General features: G+C 39.0%; 1 protein-coding gene across 1 annotated transcript in view; it reads left to right on the top strand.

The window, feature by feature from the left end:
* Positions 1-20,059, top strand: part of Pak5 (p21 (RAC1) activated kinase 5) — a 305,931-nt gene that overhangs the window by 120,115 nt on the left and 165,757 nt on the right. The window lies entirely within an intron of this gene.

The following is a 20,059-nucleotide window of genomic DNA, read 5'->3' as shown; positions in this document are numbered from 1 at the left end:
AAAAGGAAGTAAATCCATCAATGGGGAATGTACCATCTTAAATTCAGTGTTGAGGACACAAACTCATAACAACTCAACTGAATAATATTTTGAAGTCTTAACAAAATGCAGAATAATGTTTTCTAAACCTCATGGTTCTTAGGTGGCTCTGAACTCAGACACCTTTTTTTCCTCTACTCCAGATTCCTTTCAAAAGCCTTTGGTGATAAAGTAGCCTTAGACCAGGGGTTATATAAGGCCAGATAATGGAAGACTGGTTAAATTTTATAAGGTATACACATGTAAAGCTAGAATAAAAATGAATAATATGGCTCAACAGGAAAGAGCAAGCACAGAAAAACATCAGAGCAGTCTGAGACTTCAGTCAAGGCATCCAGCATCTTTTTTTTGTATCACGAAGGATGTGGGTGCACATGTGTATGTATGTCATGTGTCATATGTGCATGTGAAGGTCTATCTCGGGTGTTATTCCTCAGGTGCAGTCTACCTTGCTTTTGAAACAGGGTTGCTCTTTAGCCTAGAGCTCACCAAGTAGTTTAAACTGGCTGGCCAGCAATCCCCAGGAATCTGACTTTCCATGCCTCCCTATTGCTTGGATTGCAAGTGTGTGCAACCACAACAGCTCTTTTACATAGATTCTAGGGATTAAACTCAGGTCCTCATGATCACAAGGCAAGCACCTTAGTGAGGTGTCTCACCATCCCAGTCTTCAATGAACAAAATAGTCAAGTTCTAGGGGACCTTTTTAACAGCATATAATAAATGACTGATATATACATGCCACATGTACCCTGGCTAGGACACAACACCATGGTGCTGGGTATCATCAAGCTAAGTACAGAGTTGCAAATTAACACTACCTTCTCAACTCAGAGAGTTGTCTTTTTTTGTGGTGAGGGGGGTGCAGATTGAGACAGGGTTTCTCTGTGTAGTTTTGGTGTCTGTCCTGGATCTTGCTCTGTAGACCAGGCTGGCCTCAAACTCACAGAGATCTGCTGGCTCTGCTTCCCAAATGCAGGGATTAAAGGCATTAAAGGCTAGGCTCACAACCAAAAATATAAGAGAGTTGAATCTTAGAAATTCAATTAGAGGAGACCTGAAATGATGTGGTATGTTCTATTGTCTGTCTTATCAGCCACTGGACAGGATACAACTGTAATTAACTGATAATATTTTAAAGGAGCTGACATTTCTAGGAGAAGTGGTTGGATTTAGAAGCAATAAACAAAGGATAGCCAGACTATAACCCACAGAGAAGTCAGTTGGCAAGGAAGACCCTAAGAGGGGTGCATGGATTGCCCTGGGAAGGGGAAATAGATGAGACCTCCTGAGTAAATTGGGGGAGGGGGAACAAAGGGGGTGAGGGCTGAGGACATAAGGGAATGGGATGGTTGAGCTGGAACAGGGATGGAGTGAGAGAGCAATGAAAGAGATATCTTGATAGAGGGAGACATCATGTGGATAGGGAAGTTCCCAGAAATCCACAAGAATGACCCCAGCTAAAACTACTAGCAACAGTGGAGAGGGTGCTTGAGTTGGCCTACCCCAGTAATCAGATTGGTGAATATCTTAAACGTCATCAGAGAGCCTTCATCCAATAACTAATGGAAGGAGATGCAGAGATCCACAGCCACGCACCAGGCTGCGCTCCAGGAGCCCAGTCAAAGAGAGGGAAAAGGGATTCTATGAGTAAGGGGCATCAAGATCATGATGAGGAAACCTACAGAGACAACAGAACCAAGTTAGTGGAAACTCATGAACTTTAGACCAACAGCTGTGGAGGCTGCATGGGACTGGAATAAGACCTCTGCACAAGCAAGACTGTTGTGTAGCTTGATCTGTTTAAGAGGCCCCTGGAAATGGGATCAGGATCTATCCCTGGTGCATGAGCCAGCTTTTCGGAGCCCATTACCCATGGTGCGACATCTTGTTCAGCCTTGATGCAGCAGGGAGGGGCTTGGACCTGCCTCAATTGAATGTACCAGGCTTTGCTGACTCCCCATGGGAGGCCTTACCCTTTTGGAGGAGGGGATGGGAGTTGGGCTGGGAGGCAGAAGGCTGGAGAGGAGCAGGAGGAGGAATGAGAGGGGGATCTGTGATTGGTATGTAAAATGAATAAAAAGTTTCTTAATAAGGAAAAAATCATTTAAAAAAGAATAATATAAGGTAGAGAAAAGCAATGGTGTCTTAATTTGTTTACCCCAAACTTTGGGTAATGATATTGTAGGAAGATGGTAAGTATCAGGACAGCTTTAAGGGAGTAAAGATATGAGACAGGGAAAAGAAAGGTAAAATTAAAGTATTGTCTAATTGTTGTGAGTATGAAATATACAATCCTTTAGGTAATTTCAGTGTATAATCTAGAGGATATTTTTAATTTATCCCACCTTGGAAAACTGAACTGGGGTATTTAGTGCACTTCTCACATCTGCCTTGGCATAATGAGGACTACTTTCTAGGGAAGAATGGGTAAATGTTAATTTTCTAGCATTTATGGCCTACCAAGTATATGGACTAAAACAAGAACAGCCAGAGGATGCTCTCAGGCACAAATACATACGTTTGCCATCTGCAGCTGTCATTGGGTCAGCACACAGGAAATTCGAATGTTCAGGGGCTATGGGTGGAGCACTATCTGGTTCTAAGAGAATAACAAAGGTGGCGATGGCCATGAGCTAGGTAATATGCTAGACCCTTCTTTTATACCTTATCATTTATTTCTTATTTGTTGAGTAGTCACTCTGTACCATGGCAATAGTTGGTCATATGTCCAAGTCACCTCCAAGAGGTGCATTGACATTAGGGGTGTGTTTGTAATGAGATCTCTCCATGGGAGGGATGGTGAAATGAAAATTTACAACTCAGATTTCTTTACTCTGAGACTAAGCTTTGTAAATGAACAGCATCCCCTTTCTACTGTTTTTCTGGACTGCTTCCATTGTTCTCCAGGGTCTGTGTTAACACTGGCATTCTCCCAGTCAGCAGGTGTGGCCAATTTTAGTGTGAGGCTTAGCAAGCTAACATTAGCATCTCAAGCCTTACAGAGAGAGAATGGCAACTTGATTGTGGAAATAAATGCTGGAAAGGAATTAAAAACCTGAGCCCAAATCCTCACCTTTGCTGACTTAGAAATATATCACCCTCACTTATCTTTACCAAACATTGTGATGATTCCTTGATCCTACTTCTAAAATTTTAGGTGAAAGTTTAGGAAAAGAAGCAAATAAGCATAAAATAACATATCCAGAGAAAAATAGGTAACAGGAAAAACAAATATATGAAGTTCGATGAGTACTCTGATACTTAGTTCATTAATTAATTTAAATTAATTTTTCCTTTCAGGAGTAGAACATCACCCTTCTGATTTCATGTTTCTCTCTAGGAATACCTTGATCCAAAATTTGTGTCTTTTATTCACTTGCTGAATAAAGTATTGCCTGAAACATAAATATAGCAAGGTATTGACATTTGTGTTGCTTCTGTCTTGTGTTATTATGATCATTTTATATACATACTTTCTGCTTGTACAAGTGTTTTTCAGAGAAATGTGGGAGTGGATTGTGTTAGCATAGGAGATAAAGGTTGTCACAGTTTCCTAGAACTAAGAGTTTCCCAGGATGCAATGTGTTTATTGCCAAAAATAGGACAGACTCGGGCAGAATGATATAACTGATCATTATAAATGCATACATGCCTCTTTTATTCATGCCGTAAGGTCTTTCCCACAGAGGTGCTAGCGGTTTACACTGCTAACAAGCAGTCTGTGTGAGTGCTTCCGTTCAGCACTGTTTTCTTCATGCTTGATGTTCTCAATATCTTGACTTTTGCCAATCAGTTGAGTGTGAAATGGAATCTTGCTGTAATTTGATTTCCCTGGTTACTAATGGGGTTTGGCATCTTTTCATGTATTGTTCGCCATTCATGTTTGCTCTTCTGTGAAGCACCTTCCTTATTTCCATCTTGTTTTCCTGTGGAATTGTGTTATCAGATTCATCTTAGGCATCTCATCAGAGTCTCTCTTGGTGTTACCACCATTTACACTCTATAGCAGTAGCACTAACGGCATTTTATATTGAATAGTTCTTTTTTGTGGGATAGCATCCTGGGTAGCAGTCTCCTAGGTCCTTACCCACTATCTGCAATAGCATCCCATTTGTGAGAATAAAAAATGCTCCTACACATAAAAATATCTCTAGTCAAATGGTTCCCTGGTTGAGATCATCTAACCTATCTCTCATCATACCAACTCCTATTAAAGAGAAGAATGAGCAATGAACAAATTCCCTTTCCATTTCTCCCTGACAGATTCATCTGCATGTGTTCGAAGATTGTTTCAAGTCACCCAGCAGATGTATTTGCTGGCCACTGGCTGCATAGTTCTTAGAAGTGTTCTTAACCTCTGAGCTATCTCTCCAGGCCCCTATATACACAATGGAGTACTACTCAGCAGAGAAAAACAATGGCATTATGAGGTTTGCAGGCAAATGGATGGATCTAGAAAAATCATCCTGAGTGAGGTAACCCAGACTCAGAAAGACAAATATGGTATGTACTCACTCATAGGTGGATACCAGATGTAAAACAAAGAATGACTAGACTGCTACTCACAATTCCAGGGAGGCTACCTAGTAAAGAGGACCCTAAGAAAAATACAGGGATCACCCAACGACAGAGAAATGGATGAGATCTACATGAGCAAACTGGACATGGAGAGGTTAATGAAGGGGAAGGGCCAGGGGAGAGTTTAGGGGAGCGGGACATCCCAGCTGGATCAAGAACAGAGAGGGAGAACAAGGAAAGAGATACCATGATAAATGAAGACCCCATGGAAACAGGAAGAAGCAAAGTGCTAGAGAGGTCCCCAGAAATCCACAAAGATACCTCCACAATAGACTACTGGCAATGGTCAAGAGAAAGCTCAAACTGACCTACTCTGGTAATCGGATGGCCAAATACCCTAACTGTTGTGGTAGAACTCTCATCCAAAGACTGATGGAAGCAGATGCAGAGATCCACGGCCAGGCCCCAGGTGGAGCTCCGGGAGTCTAATCAGCGAGAAAGAGGAGGGATTGTATGAGTGAGAGATATTGAGACCATGATTGGAAAAAGCACAGGGACAAATAGCCAAACTAGTGGAAACACATGAACTATGAACCAATAGCCAAGGAGCCCCCATGGAACTGGATAAGGCCCTCTGGATAAGTGAGACAGTCGATTAGCTTGAACTGTTTGGGAGGCCCCCAGGCAGTGGGACTGGGACCTGTCCTTAGTGCATGAGCTGGCTGTTTGGAACCTGTGGCCTATGCTGGGACACTTTGCTCAGCCTGGGTGAAGGGAGGAGGGGCCTGGACCTGCCTTGACTGAATCTACCAGGCTGAGCTGAATCCCCAGGGGAGTCCTTGCCCTGGAGGAGATGGGAATGGGGGGGTTGGGTTGAGGGGAGGGCATGGGCGTGGGGTGGAAGGAAGGAGGACAGGGGAATCCATGGTTGATATGTAAATTTTTTCTATTTTATAAAAAAAGAAAGAAAGAAAAAGGAGTGTAATGGCCAGAACAGTAACATCTCAAGTTGTCTTCCAATCCTGCCTTGCCTCTTTGCCTACATCCTTTCTCCCCTTTCTTAGGATTCCATATTCCAATTCAAGTGTTAGCACCAACTGTTTATCTCAGCATTCCCTCAGGAAACTGAGCTAACACAAACAATTGTAGCAAAGATATCCTATGGATATGATTGAAACTGGATCACTAAACTGTCCAAAAGCAATACGAATAACATTTTTAGTGGTAAATTATGATGAAAATAAAGCCTGGCATGTGGCTGCAGCACAGTTACTTAAGCTTTCACTGGTAGCAAATTGGGTTAAGGGTTGGGGACAGACAGGTGTTGGGAGTTTGAGAAGTGGCAGTACACAGTGAATATTAGAGCAGTGGTTATTAAGTACCTTGTCAAGTAGGAGGGCTGCCTTTGACCCACATGAAGAAAAATGTTACACTGTTAAGGTTAATTGACAATATGAGGTGTGTTGGGAAAGCCAAAGGACATGTTCTACAAATTTATAGCATTCTTATCTCTGGTCATTGCAGTACAGACAGTCCATGAAGCCAAGCCTAGAGTCTGACTACGAGGTTAGCAGAGTTATACAGGAATCTGCATACATGCTTTGTATGGTCTTCCATTTCAGACTTAAGGCCATTATGACCAGTGTCCTGAAACCTAGAATGAGTTCATTTGAATTGATGAGCTTAAGATCATTAAAATACTAAACTTCCCCAACCCACAATAGAAGAGAGGAGGAATCCTTCCTTTATAGAGGTCAGCTTTCTTGGGTCACTGGTTGTGTAGGAATCTTACCTACAACAGGTATCATTTAAAATAATTTTGATCTCCATTAGGGTTTTCTCTGTCACTCCCTAGAACCCAATAACTAGAATGTAGTCTCATGAGAAAAGAATCAGTACTTCCACGGGAATAAATGCCCTAACCTCTGAAAATTGAAGTGTCTGGCTACTATGTGCCATATGTACCATGAAAACCCACTTGGGAATAGACTCAAAGCATTAGAATTGAAGTATGGAGGGATCACATTAGACCAGTGAGTACTCACATTAAAGATACTTACCCATAGCTGATGACTCAATATTTTGTCAAGCATACTTGAAGTAGATTCTTGTAGATTTCTGGTATGGCTCTTCAAAACTTGGGGTCTATAATGGCTATGGTGGTTTGAATGAGAATGCTCCCTTAGGCTAATATATTTAAATACTTATATATTTGAATGGTTTGGAGGAACTGTTTGGGAAGGATTAGGAGATTTAGCCTGTTGAAAGAGGTGTGCATCACTGTGTCACTAGTGACAAGTTTTGAGGTTACAAAAACCCACGCCATTCCCAGTTAGCTCAGTCTTTGCCTCATGTTGTTCTCTCAAGATGTAAGCTCTTGGCTACTGTTCCAGTGCCATGCCTGCCTGCCTGCTGCCATGTTCACCTCTGTGATGGACATGGACTCTGACCCTCTGAAACTGTAAGCACCAAACATAGTCTTCTATAAGTTGCCTTGATTGTGGCATCTTATCACAGCAACAAAAAGCACCTAAGACAATGTCCTACATCAAATAAAAGTTTAAAAAATCCTCACTTCTTTTGACATTCTTTTTTCCCCTTGCTGCTATATTTTCATTTGACAATTTCTTACATATCTATAATAAATTTTGGTCATTTTTGTCATCCTCCACCTTTTCCTATCCCCTTCCCCACCATCCTGAAGCCCTCGTTACCAAAAATTCCCCCTTTACTTTTAAGGTTTTTGTTTTGGAGCCTCTATCTTTAATTGTGGCTGCTTGAATGAGTGTTGGTAGTGGGCTATTTATTAGAGCATAAACAACTTGTTAGTAGCCACACTACTGGTGGAAATGGTACCCCTCTGTTGTGGAATATTACTTTAACTAGGTAAAGAGGTATTACATGTGTTTATGTTGCAGAATATTACCTTAACTAGGTAAAAATGTGTTGTATTTGTTTATGCTGTATTTGTTTGACGATGGAAAATTGTATTGCTGATTCAACTTGCCTGCCTAAGGCATCTGGTTGATCTAAAAAAAAGCTGAACAGCCAATAGTCATGCAGTAAAGGAATGGCAGGGCTGGCAGGCAGAAAGAATAAGTAGAAAGAGGAGTTTAGGCTCATAAAGAGAAAACGAGAAAAGAGGAGAGAACAAGGAAGAAAGAAAGGGAGACGTCCAGGGCCAGCCAGCCAGGCAGCTGCCGGCTAGTCAGACACACAGTAAGACATACAGAATGAAAGAAAGGCAAAAAGCCCCAAAACAAAATGTAGATGAAGAAAAACAGGTTAATTTAAGTTAAAGGAAAAAAACTATCAAGAAACGAGCATAAAATAAGGCCAAGCATTCATAAATAATACTAAGTCACTGTGTCATGATTTGGGAGTTGGTTGGTGACCCCAAAGAAAGCCTACTAAAACCTTCGACCAACATCCATTAACAACCATTCATCCATGATGAAATGTTGACAAACCTAATCATGTGTAGATCTTGTTTAAGGAACCACAGATTCAGTCAGTTAATGAGTTCATTGCCTATGCCATGATTAAAAGACATAATTTTGCATCACTTCTTCCCATCCTCTGTATCTTTCATTCTTTTTGTCCCCCATTTCCATGGTGTTCTGTGAATTTCAGAAAGGATGATCTATATATTCTTTTCAGGGTCAACAGTTAACAGTCACTGTTACTATTCTCAGGGCTTTGACCAGTTATGCGACTCTGCATTAACTGACACACACTGCAAAAACAAGCTTCTCTGGAAAGGCCTGTGAGTAGCGCTAATCTGTAAGCATTTAGAATGTTATTTAACATAATGTCCATTTAGCAGAAAATAATAGCAGACTCCCATCTACGGTATATAACTACCCAAGCTCTAGGCTCTTGGGCACATTTTCTGTACCTGACATAAGTTTCTTCTTGTAGAACAGGTTTGAAAGTCAATCCAAAAGTAGCTAATAACACCAATAACAGTTGTGCAACTTTTATAATCATAGATACATCTTTCCTGAAAAATAATTATTGTTGCTCTTAGGGTTCAGGGGCTAATTGTAACTATTAATGACTTTTCTTCCCCAGAAGCCTGCATAGTACTTTCTGCCACCATGAAAGTAGCCACTAGGAAGGAAGCTTGACGTCTCTATGTGCTACAACCAAAGTGTGTGGTGTCTTCAGCAATATGGTCTTACCATATAGTTCTGTTACACAACAAAATGCCATGATGCTATTCTATATTGTTTTAGGTGCCCCTGCAGCCTCCCTCACCAGCAATTAATAGGGTAGTGTACCACATCTTGCACTAGTTTTTTAGTTAAATAACCTACGATTCCATGGAGTAGCATTATCTACCTGTATAGGTCACCACCATTCAAACTCTTCTTAAGTTACATTTTTAAATGAGCTTGCAAAATAGTAGGTTTCAGCATGGCTTTTTCATACATCATCACCTTTGAATAACCTTTTCCTCTATATCCTCTCTGTTCCTAAGCCCTCCTCCATCCCATCTTTAGTACTCCTCATCTCTACTTTCACATCAGATATGTTCTATGATCCTTGTTCTCTTAAGACTTCTTTTGTTTCCTTTCCCGCTAATAGCCCATTTCTAACTTCCTGAATCCTACAAGCACTTCAAGTTAAACAAAGTAATCGATAAACCTAAAGATAAGATCCACAAATGAGAGGGAATATGAGTTGCTTATTTTTCTGATCATTGATTATCTTACTCAGTATATTTTCCAGTTCCATCCACTTTCCTGCAAATTTCATAACTGTACTTTTTGACATGAACCAACCTGAATCAGGATTCCAGACATGGCTCCAAGGTAGAGTACCAAGGATGGAATAGAAATAGAGAAGTAACAAAAGGAAAGAGTTAAAAAGCTGGGATCAGGAGGGCTACATGGGTTTATGAACCAAGTCAGCAAGGTTATTAACAGCACAGCTCTTTTTATACCCCTCAAACGGGTAACCAGAGCACAAGCTCGTGAAGAACATCAGACAGCAGAATTACAGGGAGCTCGAAATACTCAAGTTCCTCTTTAGCAAGGTACAATCTAGAATGGGGGATAAAGTATTTCACACCTCAGTATCTAGAATGTTTGACCTCATGCATACTGGGATGGGGGCTGGATATCAAGCACCAGTTCTTGCACTATAGCCTCCCAAGGCCCTGGGTACCAGTCTATAGCTGCCTTTGCCCAGCATGACCATGGCAGCTAAGTGAGGGGCAAAATGCCTATATCCCATCATCAGGACCTCCAGACAGTCTCCAATCCAGTCTAGGCCCCATCAATTTTTCTTTACATCTGAATAAGATTCTATTGTATATGCACATCGTAAATTTGTTATCTATTCATCAGTTGGTAGAGATGTAGGCTAACTTCTCCTGACTATGGAGAATAGAGCAGCAATAAACATGAATGTGCAAATATCTCTAAAAGAGTATCTAGAGTGCTTGGGGAATATACCCAGCAATGGTATATCTGTGTCTTATGGTAATTCTATTTTTAGATTTTTTTGAAGAAATATCCACTGAATTTCTTTTGTGGGTCTAAGAATTCACACTCTTACCAACAGTGAATAAGGGCTCTGCTTTGCCCAGAACCCTACCAGCATTTGTTGTCATTCTGGCTGGGTAAGATGGAATCTCAACAAAATTTGTATTTCTCTGATGCTTAAGGATATTGAACACTTCTTAAAAATATTTATTAGCATTTACACTTCTTTTGAGAACTCTCTGTTCAGTGGCAAAACCCAGTTTTGTTTGGATTGTTTGTTCTCCTGGTGTTTGGGGTGTTTTTTAAATGTCTTTGAATATTCTGAATAGTGATTCTCTGGAAAGGTTTCCTCTCATCCTGTAGACTGTCTAGTCCTTTAATTAACAACTTCACTTTCTATACATGGACTTTTTAAAAAATTTCACAAGGTCTCACTTGTCGGCTCTTGGCTTAATTCTTGAGCTACCATAACCTTATTTAGAAACTCCTTATCTATGACTATATAGTTTTGAAGTATGACTTGATGTGTACTCCTTAATTTTCCTCTAGCAGTTTCAGAGTTTCTTGTCTTATGCTGAAGTCTTTGATCCATTTGCAGTTGATTTTTGTACAGGATTAGAAACAAGGATAGTTTCATCCTCCCACATGTAGACATCCAGTTTCAAAGATGCTGCCTTATTTTTCCAGTGTGTATTTTTGGCCTATTTGACAAAGATCAAGTGGCTGTCGTTGTATTTTTTGTATCTAGGTCATCTATTCTATTCCACTAGTGCACGTGTCTGTTATTATGCCGGTATCATGCTGTTTTTATTACTATGGCTCTATATAACAACTTAAAATCAACTGTGGTGGTACATGCCTCAGTTTTCTGTTTTGTCTATTTGTTCATTTGGTTCTACTCAAGGTTGCCTTTGCTATCAGGATCTTTTATGCTTCCACATAAGTATTAAGAATATTTTTTTTTATTTCTCTGAAGAACAGTATTGGAATTTTTATTGGAATTACATTGAATCCGTAGATTGCTTTTGGTATGATGACCATTTTCATGATATTAATCCAGCCAATGAATGAGCATGGGAATTCTATTCATCTACTAATATCTTTTTTTCCAGTGTTTCATATTATAGTAGATGTCTTTCACTTCCTTGATTTAGGCTTATTCTAACCCTTTTTTTCAGTTATGTTTTTCTTTTATTTTTGAGATTATAATATAGTTATATCATTTGTTTTTTCATTCTCTCCATCTGAACCCTTCCTTGCTCTTTCAAATTCATGGCCTCTTAAAAAAAATCAATGCTTCTATGTGCATATATGTTTTAAGTTATTGTGACTGCAATTGTTTCCTAATTACTTAGTGTGTTCATTATCGGTATATAGGAAGCATACTAATTTTTCTGTGTTAATTTTATATGCTTCCACTTTGTTAAAATGTGTTTATCAGCTCTAGGAGTTTTCTAGTGGAGTCTTTAGGGCCTTCTAAATATAAAATCATGTCATTTACCAATAAGAACTACTGCTGCCATGAGGACCAGCTTCTAGCAGCTCAAGATTTGAGGAGGAGCCAATGGAGTCAGCAGACTAATCACTTAACTTGGTTTTTCTATCTGAAGGAGTAAAACAACTCTCTGGGGCTGGTGAGGGGGGCCTAACATAACTCTCTGGAGACAGCAGAAGAAAGAACACAGACACAGACACACACACACACACACACACACACACACACACACACACCTTCAACATGTCAGGATCTCACTGAGTGTGTTCATAGATGACAAGCGTTCAGCAGGTTAGAGAAACTGAAGAGGAGATTCAGAGCAGGCAAACTACTGGACAGACAAACACACACGGACTTTTCTAAGGGCGAAACCTTCGTTCTTCATTTTATTATTCTTTCTGTTGCTTGTTCTACTCTATTCTTCTGATGTTTCCTTTCTGTATATCTTTTTTTTATTGCACATCACTCTTTTATTATACTGATCTGGAAAGAGATTTAGTATTTATGCACAAACGAGTTCTGAACCCACATGATAGGGGTCAAGCAGCTAGAACATGATTCAGACAGTGAAAGACAAAACGTGGACATGATCAAGGGGCACTTCACCTCTACAAGACAAGGCAGAAGAATCCTAAAACACAGCAAGAGGCACTCCTGCCCCTTGAGGGCAAGGAATTTATCCTATTTGCTATGAGGAATAGCTTATTTTCTGGTGATCACATGGAACTGTTTCAATCACCACTAGAAACCTCAGAGGGGCTTTTGTGTGCTGATAAATATATATGTACTTGATGTCTTTCTTCTACCTAACTTTATTTTTTCCCTTAAACTTATATACTCCAGCAAAATCTTTCAAGCAGTATAAAAATTACAATGTGGTTACATTCTATTTTTTAAATGAATGATTACAATGAATACAAGTAAAAAACAGCATGTTTTTCATATCCTTTACACGATTAAGCATTTTATGCATTACAGGTGAAAAACAAGTTGTCCCAAGAACCCACATACACATGCAACTTGTTATAGTAATCTAACAGAGTGTAAGCAAGCAAGATATTTTTCTCAGTCATTATTTTTTTCTGGCAGGCTGCATTTTGTGGTTTCAAAAAAAGAACCAATTATTTTTATAATTTATCACAAAAGGTAATCTTATGGATTAGAGTTGGAGGATTAGGGTTAGAGGGTTAAGGGGTTAGGGGATTTGGTGCTTAGGGGGTTAGGGGGCTAGGGTTAGTATTAGAAAATTAAAGGTTGGGGGTTAGGTTAGGGTTAGGGGTTAGGGTTATAGGACTAGGGTTATGGTGTTAGGGTTAGAGTTAGAAAAAAGTAATCTTATAAGAATCATAAATCTGGGGGTCCTGCAGCAGGGGTATCAGGATCCACCCTGGTACATGGGCAGGCTTTTTGGAGCCCAGTGCCTAAGGTGTGACGCCTTGCCCAACCTTGGTGCAGTGGGGAGGGGCTTGGACCTGCCTCAACTGAATGTACTAGGCTCTGCTGACTCCCCATGGGAGTCCTTGACTTGGAGGAGGTCAGAATGGGGGATGGATTGGGAGATAAAGCTGGGGGACAGGAAGAAGGAGGAGGGGGTACTGTGGGTGGTATGTAAGATGAATAGAAAATTTCTTAATAATAAAAAATTTTTAAAAAAGAAAACCACTGTTCTATTGTATGGGGAAAAACAATCACAAATCTAAATATGAAAAGAATCAGTCATCTCTACTTTAAATCTTCAGGTTGTACACCTATTCATTAACAGTTTTTTCTATCAGGAAACTGAGGGCATAATGGGCACAAGGAATTAATCATCTTTTCATCCTAGCAATAAAGATATGTCAGCAAGCAATAGCCAGGCTCTCCTTGTTTTTTGACCTCAATGAGTCCCTCATTCAGCTATTAAAAGCGTGACTTTAAATTGTTTTTCAAGACTTTTTATCTCAAAGCCAATAAATAAAACATTTATCCTCACCTTTAGTCATTGTTTAAAGCTTTGTTTTAGCCATGATGCACACTGAAACCTGTGAACACATCTCTCAACAATTAAGATTAAAAGAACTGAGTTAAGTTAGCTTCTGGGACTCAATTGATTTTCTTAATCATTAATTTAAGACAGTCTATATGGCTCCTCAAGAGAAACTAGCTGTGTGACATTTCCTTGTTCTGATTTCCTATCCTCTACAGCCACTTCTTTATCAATGGTGGGGCAACACTATATCTTGCTTTTACCTCTATTAGTTTTTACATTAAGCTAATATCTATCATAATCCCTTACTATATTTGTTAAAGACTCTCATTCATCAAAATCCTATTTAAACTAATCCTATTTAAACTAACACTATTATTGTATAACATCTTGCTTTAGTTAAGCAGTACAGCTTAGAAAGAAATCTTCTTCATAATAATCCACAGATAAAAATGCCCAGTAGAATGGGATATTTTCATGAGATAATCACACTACATTAAAGGCAATGGGAATCACCCCACACCCCTTCACATCATGCCAGATACCAAAGAAAAATGTCAGTAGCAAACATGTAAAGACACAGGAGTAGCAAAAGACATTCTGGGGCTGAGGCTCTCAGAGGGCCTTGCCTATCTGATATTCATCCATGGGAGCTTTGCTTCCTGGTAGGCCAACTTCCTGAACCTCAACTGCTACCTGCAGCTCCTCTGACATGGCCACCAGTGAGGAACTTGCCTGTTCCAATTCGTATTCTTGTTTCCTTCTCTTGTCTTACTGCTCTTACTATGATTTCCAATACTATAGTGACAGGAGGAGAGAGAAGGGACACATTTGTCTTGTTCTTGATTTAGTAGAAATGCTTCAAGTTTTTCTCCATTTAGTATGATGTTCATGATATATTTGTTGTATATCGTCTTTTTACATTGAGCTACTTCCCTCAATCCCCAGTCTCTGCAGGAATTTTAATATTAAGGAATATTCAATTTTATCAAAGGTCTTTTCTGCATCTACTAAAATGATTACGTGATCTCTCTCATTGTAATTGATGTGATGAATTACATTTATTAAGGCATTTTTTCTATTTTTCCATCTTTTCTACATCTCTGGAATGAAATCAACTTGATTATGGTGAATGATCATTTTGATATATTATTAACCTGAATTTCAAGTATTTTATTCAGAATTTTTGTGTCTATGTTCATAGGGAGATTAGTATATGATTTTTGTTGTTGTGTTTTGTCTGGTTTTGTACTGGCATCATAAAAATAACTTGAAAGGATTCATTCCTTCTCTAGTTCACAAAATAATTTGAGAAGAATTAGCGTTATTTGGTAGAATTTTGAAAATTGTTAAAATTCTGTGGTGAATTCATTTACCTGAGTTTTTGTTGTTGCTGTTGTTGTTTTGTTTTGAGACATGCTCACTCTTTCATAGATCTGATTGTCCTGAAACTCTAGAACTTGCCAAGTAAACCATGTTGGCCTTAGACTCTTAGAGAGCTGCCTGTCTCTGCCTCCAGAGTGATGGAATTAAAGGTGTGCACCACCCTACCCTGCTTACTTGAGCTCTTTTTAATTGGGAGTTAAGTTTTGATTTTGCTTGTTTTTTTTCTATTGTTTTTGTTTTTCAGACAAAGTTTCTCTACATAGCCTTAGCTGTCCTGGAACTCACAGAGATTGCCTGCCTCTGCCTCCTAAGTGCTGGGATTAGAGGCGTTTGCCACCACTGTCTGGTGGGGGGAATTTTTATTACTGTCAATCTCATTGTTTGTTTTAGATTTGTTTAAATTATTTACCTTATCTTTCCATATCCATAGGTCAATTGCGTCTAGAAATTCATTTATTTTAGATTTTCCAATTTAGTGAAAAAAAATAAATGTTTAAGGTATATCCTAAATGGGCCGGGCAGCAGAGTTTGTGGCCAGTCTGGTCTACAGACTGAGATCCAGGACAGGCACCAAAACTCCATGGTGAAACCCTATCTTGAAAAAAAAAAAAAAAGATATGTCCTAATGACTGAATTTCATTGGTATCTATGATAATGCACCCTCATCATCCTTTCTGAAATAATTGGTGCTGCCAGGAGAAAATGTGTCTCTTTGTCATGAAAAGCCTTATGTTATTAGAAAACATTTTAAATGCCATATTCTGTAGGTCTCTGAAGTATATGACGATCACTTATCTATCTAAAGTATCTTTGTATGACCTTGAAAACATACCTAACATGACTATAAGTTTAATTGTTATAGATGACTAACTATTAACCTGTATTTCTTTATTATCTTAAATAGCTTTCAAGAACTAAAACTTTACAATACATATTTTAATGAGCTGCATAGATATAATACCTTAAACAAGAGTAGGAACATACATATGGTATAACAAAAATAACCTTAAATTTGTACCAATATACAAATATCCATACCAATGAAATACATTTGAGACTAGTGGTTGTTCAAAAGTAGACTCAACAATCAACACTTTTATCCCATTATTTTTATACTATATACTATATACTATATACTCCTTTTTTTCTCTTGAGAATGAGATCCCTATATCTAATCTCCTTTGTTCCTGACCATTGCTATTAGTAGCTACCCACCCAGGATATGAAAAAAAAAATCCATGAATTCAGTAAGGGGCTTAAGAAAAATTCTCATCTATCTGAGTGCTAGACCTTTCTATCTGAGGGGAAAAATAAGGAAACACAAGCTTTCTGATGGTAACTTTCTCTTTTACATCTCTTTACATACAGCTGTGTATCTCTCTTTACATACGTACATCTGAGAATCTCTTTCTGAAAATTGCTCTTGCTCTCCCTCCTGCCTAGCTACTCATTATTTTCCTCAGCTCCCTGTACACACCCACATACACATTCTAACACACACTTACCACTAGCTCTTTACACAGTAGTTCCCTATATAGCTCTCCACTGCCCCCCTCCATCAAACTCTAAAAGAATATATGTTACAGTTTCAGGGTCTGATCCCTTTTCATAATACATAATAAGTCACACAATTTTTCTCAGGCTAGGGAGGTCATGCTGACTGGCCAGTGAGTAACACTTGGCCAAGCACATAGCCTGAATTGTTATCATTCCCAGACAGAGAATGACATTGAAATTCAGGACTTATCAATAATAGTAGTTGGCTGAAACTTGAGTGGTTGGGGTACATGCACAAATAGAATTATTGCAGAGGGTTATGTTTACCAAAGTTGCTTCAGTTCTGACCTTGATTTAGCAATAAACACCTGGGAATTTATCTTTGTATATTCTCTGCTAGTCAGTTTTGAATTTACTCTAAGGTTTTAGTGAAGTGTATAAAAGGCTGTCTTTGTAACTGAGAATACTGTTGCTTTTCTGTGTCAGTTATGAAAAATATACTCTAGTATTATTAGGATTATACAGCTTAAGCAGAAATCATCTTTCTGACCATCCACAGCCGTATATGTGCCCAAAAATATAAAACACACTATGAATGGGCTGTGGAAAGAATCCCACAGCTCTTCTTTTTAGAGAGGTAAGTGGTGGCACATGAGAAAGTTACAGAGAGAAAACTAGTTTCCACAGTCAATGACCCCTACAGACTTTGCCTAGTGAGGCTCCCCAACAGAGAGTTATCCATCAGGTTGGTTAACCTGTTAAATACTAGTTGTCGCCTGCTGTATACTCCCATGGCCTCCTGCACATTATCAATAACAACTTGTAACCAACCACACTAAATGATGACAAAAATTCATAACCAACCAAATGACCAAAAAACACCCACCCCATCTCTTGAGAATGTGGATGTTGTGTTCCCTCGACTGCTTCCTGTTGTCTGTAGGTGCTGGAACCTTTGGGGGACCCTGATAAAAATAGGATAATGGTGAAGTCCTAATAAAATAGTCTGTGAGGCTGGACCATCTCAGCCAGCAGTCTTGAAGTTGTTCTGGAGGTACAACTCTGAGAAAACTGCAACAGAGTCACTCTAAGAGTCTACATCACCTTGGCCATCCGTTTTCGTTGTTATCTGGTCCCCTTGCTCTGACAACACATAAACTTTCAAAGGTAACATATATATATCTGCATTAGCACAAGTATGGGCTGTGCGTTGTGCACAAATCAGTTAAAGATGTTTTTTGTTTGTATTATGTTTGAGCAGGTAAAATGTATGTGACCTGTCTTGTAGTTTTTTAGGTTTATTTCTTTGTCTGTAGCCAGATTTTCAGGGAATCTTCTCCAATTAAATCTGATCTCTATCAACTTTGAAGGAATCCATAGTCTTTTGTTTTCCATGGAAACAAAAGCATAAGCTATTCCCCAACTTAATATATTTTTTGGCTTGAATTTTTAAGTTAAAGCATTCTTAAAGTTTCTAGGCTGGTTTATTTCTGCAGTCCCTTTTACCATCCCATGTCTCCCAGCAGCAGTTATATGCTTATCAGCAATGAAAAATTTCAAAGACAACATAATAACACACAGGATCCAGACACCCTGTGTATTCCCCATCTCTACATGGCTTATTCTTTTTTTAAATTACTTTACTCTTTCTTTAAAGACTTTATTGTTTTAGATTATTCATTTATTTTTATGATGGTCTATTCCTTTTTTCTTTTTTTCTTAAGCCTGCGGACATTGTTAAAAACATGTAACCTGTTTACAGGGTTTTTTTTTTTTTTTCATCTGAACCTGCTTACTGTAGTCCTTTCTGTCTGCATGAGCAACACACAGCTTAGTTCATGGTGTGTTGGCAGCTCAAGCCCTCAGGTTTTAGCCAGGAGACACATCTTTGTACCATGGACCACATGAGAGACTGTGGGACTAGGAGGCTGCATTTGGCTCCATTTTTGTGTATTTGGAAGCTTTTTCAGGCCTTATGTGGAAATACATGCCCAGATGTTTGATGACTATGTAGCATGTCTTTCTCTATCCTACAAGCCAGCTCCCAAATCATGACATGGAAACTTATTATTAATTATGAAAGCTTAACCTAGAGCTTAGGCTTGTTTCTAACTAGCTCTTATAACTTAAATTAACCCATTTCTATTCATCTACATGCTGCCACATGGCTCATGCTTTTTTACCTCGTCTCCTGTGGGAGCCCATTCTCAGGTTCCTCGTGGCTTTACCCAGCAGGTCTGCATAGAGGATGACTAGGACCATGGGCCTGAGTGCAGGTGTCTGAGATGGTCTGCACTTGGATGTGCTGCGGGGGGAGTCTTTTGCTCCACCCCTTGGTATCTCTATAAAAACCCTGGGGCAGAGACAGTCGGGGCCTGTTGGAATAGGTTCCAGGCCCTCTCGAGACTATCCTTTATTTTCTGTTTATCTCCTCAAGATTCTCCGCAATAAATCCTTCTATCTAATATTTCCTGCTGATCACACTCAAGAAAACTCTGGGGAACTGTGGTGGTGGTAGGTAAATGCCCCACAATCTCCTACATGTTGTGATTCCTCCATGTCTCCTTGTGACTCCACTCTTCTTCTTCCCAGCATCCTCTGTGCCTGGAAATCCTGAATAACTGTTGGCCATTCAGCTCTTTATTAAACCAACCAGAGTGAAACATCTTCACAGTGTACAAAAAGAGTATTCCATAGCAAGTGTGAGTTGTCTTTCTTGGAGAAAGCAAAATGAAGGATTCTATTTTCTAGTTTGTGTCTTTTGAATTGAAAATAGTAATACTGAGAGTTATTATTATGATGATTTATTTAATTTTGCTGATTTCATAGTGTTTGATGTTTTATTAGTCTTTTGTTTAAGAATTGTCATAGCATCATTTAGTTTATGTGTGTATGTACATGTGTATGTGTGTGTATGGGGAGGGTGTGTGTGTGTGTGTGTGTGTGTGTGTGTGTGTGTGTGGCCTCTTGGATATGTTTATATTTCTTTTCAATCCAAAGTATTCTTTCAATATCTTCTGCTTTAATAGTCATAAATTCCCCTAGCATGCTTTTATCATGAAAAGGTAGATTTAGCTCATGACTGAGAACATAGACCTTGAGGTAGAGTCTATTATTGCTAATTTGCTAAATGGCCATGCTGTCAAATTGCCTTCTATATATTTATGTTTATATACATAGACCTGACTTCTCACAGCTTTTGCCAGAAGCTTCTTTTTGCAGTGGACAGCAGTCAATGGAGAGATGCACAACCTGTAAAAGTGCTGATAATTAGAGACTTGGTGCTCTGTCCTACATGGAATGTTTATATTAACCTCCCAATATCAAGGCTCTCAGTGAACATAGAAGAGGAGATGGGAAGAAATGTAAGACCCAACAATGTGGAGGCACACTTTAATGCTATGAAATGCTTTCTTCTGGGTATAATGTGTCTGTTTTTCATCATCATATCACTACAGTCATGGTTATCTGCATAAGGCCTATATAATATCAATCCTGACAAAATCTAAGCATAGCTGAAACTGATAATGTACAAGAACCATCCCTTAATGAAGTTGTATAATTACTGTACATAATTGCTAGGGGAGAGAATAATCATCTATTATTGAGGATATGGCCTCTGGTAGATTTCTCATGCTCAAGAAGATGGCCTCATTCATGCAC

This window comes from Peromyscus maniculatus, chromosome 4 (genome assembly GCF_049852395.1).
Source record: "Peromyscus maniculatus bairdii isolate BWxNUB_F1_BW_parent chromosome 4, HU_Pman_BW_mat_3.1, whole genome shotgun sequence".
NCBI lineage: Eukaryota > Metazoa > Chordata > Mammalia > Rodentia > Cricetidae > Peromyscus > Peromyscus maniculatus.
The sequence above is the reverse complement of the archived record's forward strand: the minus strand, read 5'-3'. Positions and strand labels throughout refer to the sequence as shown.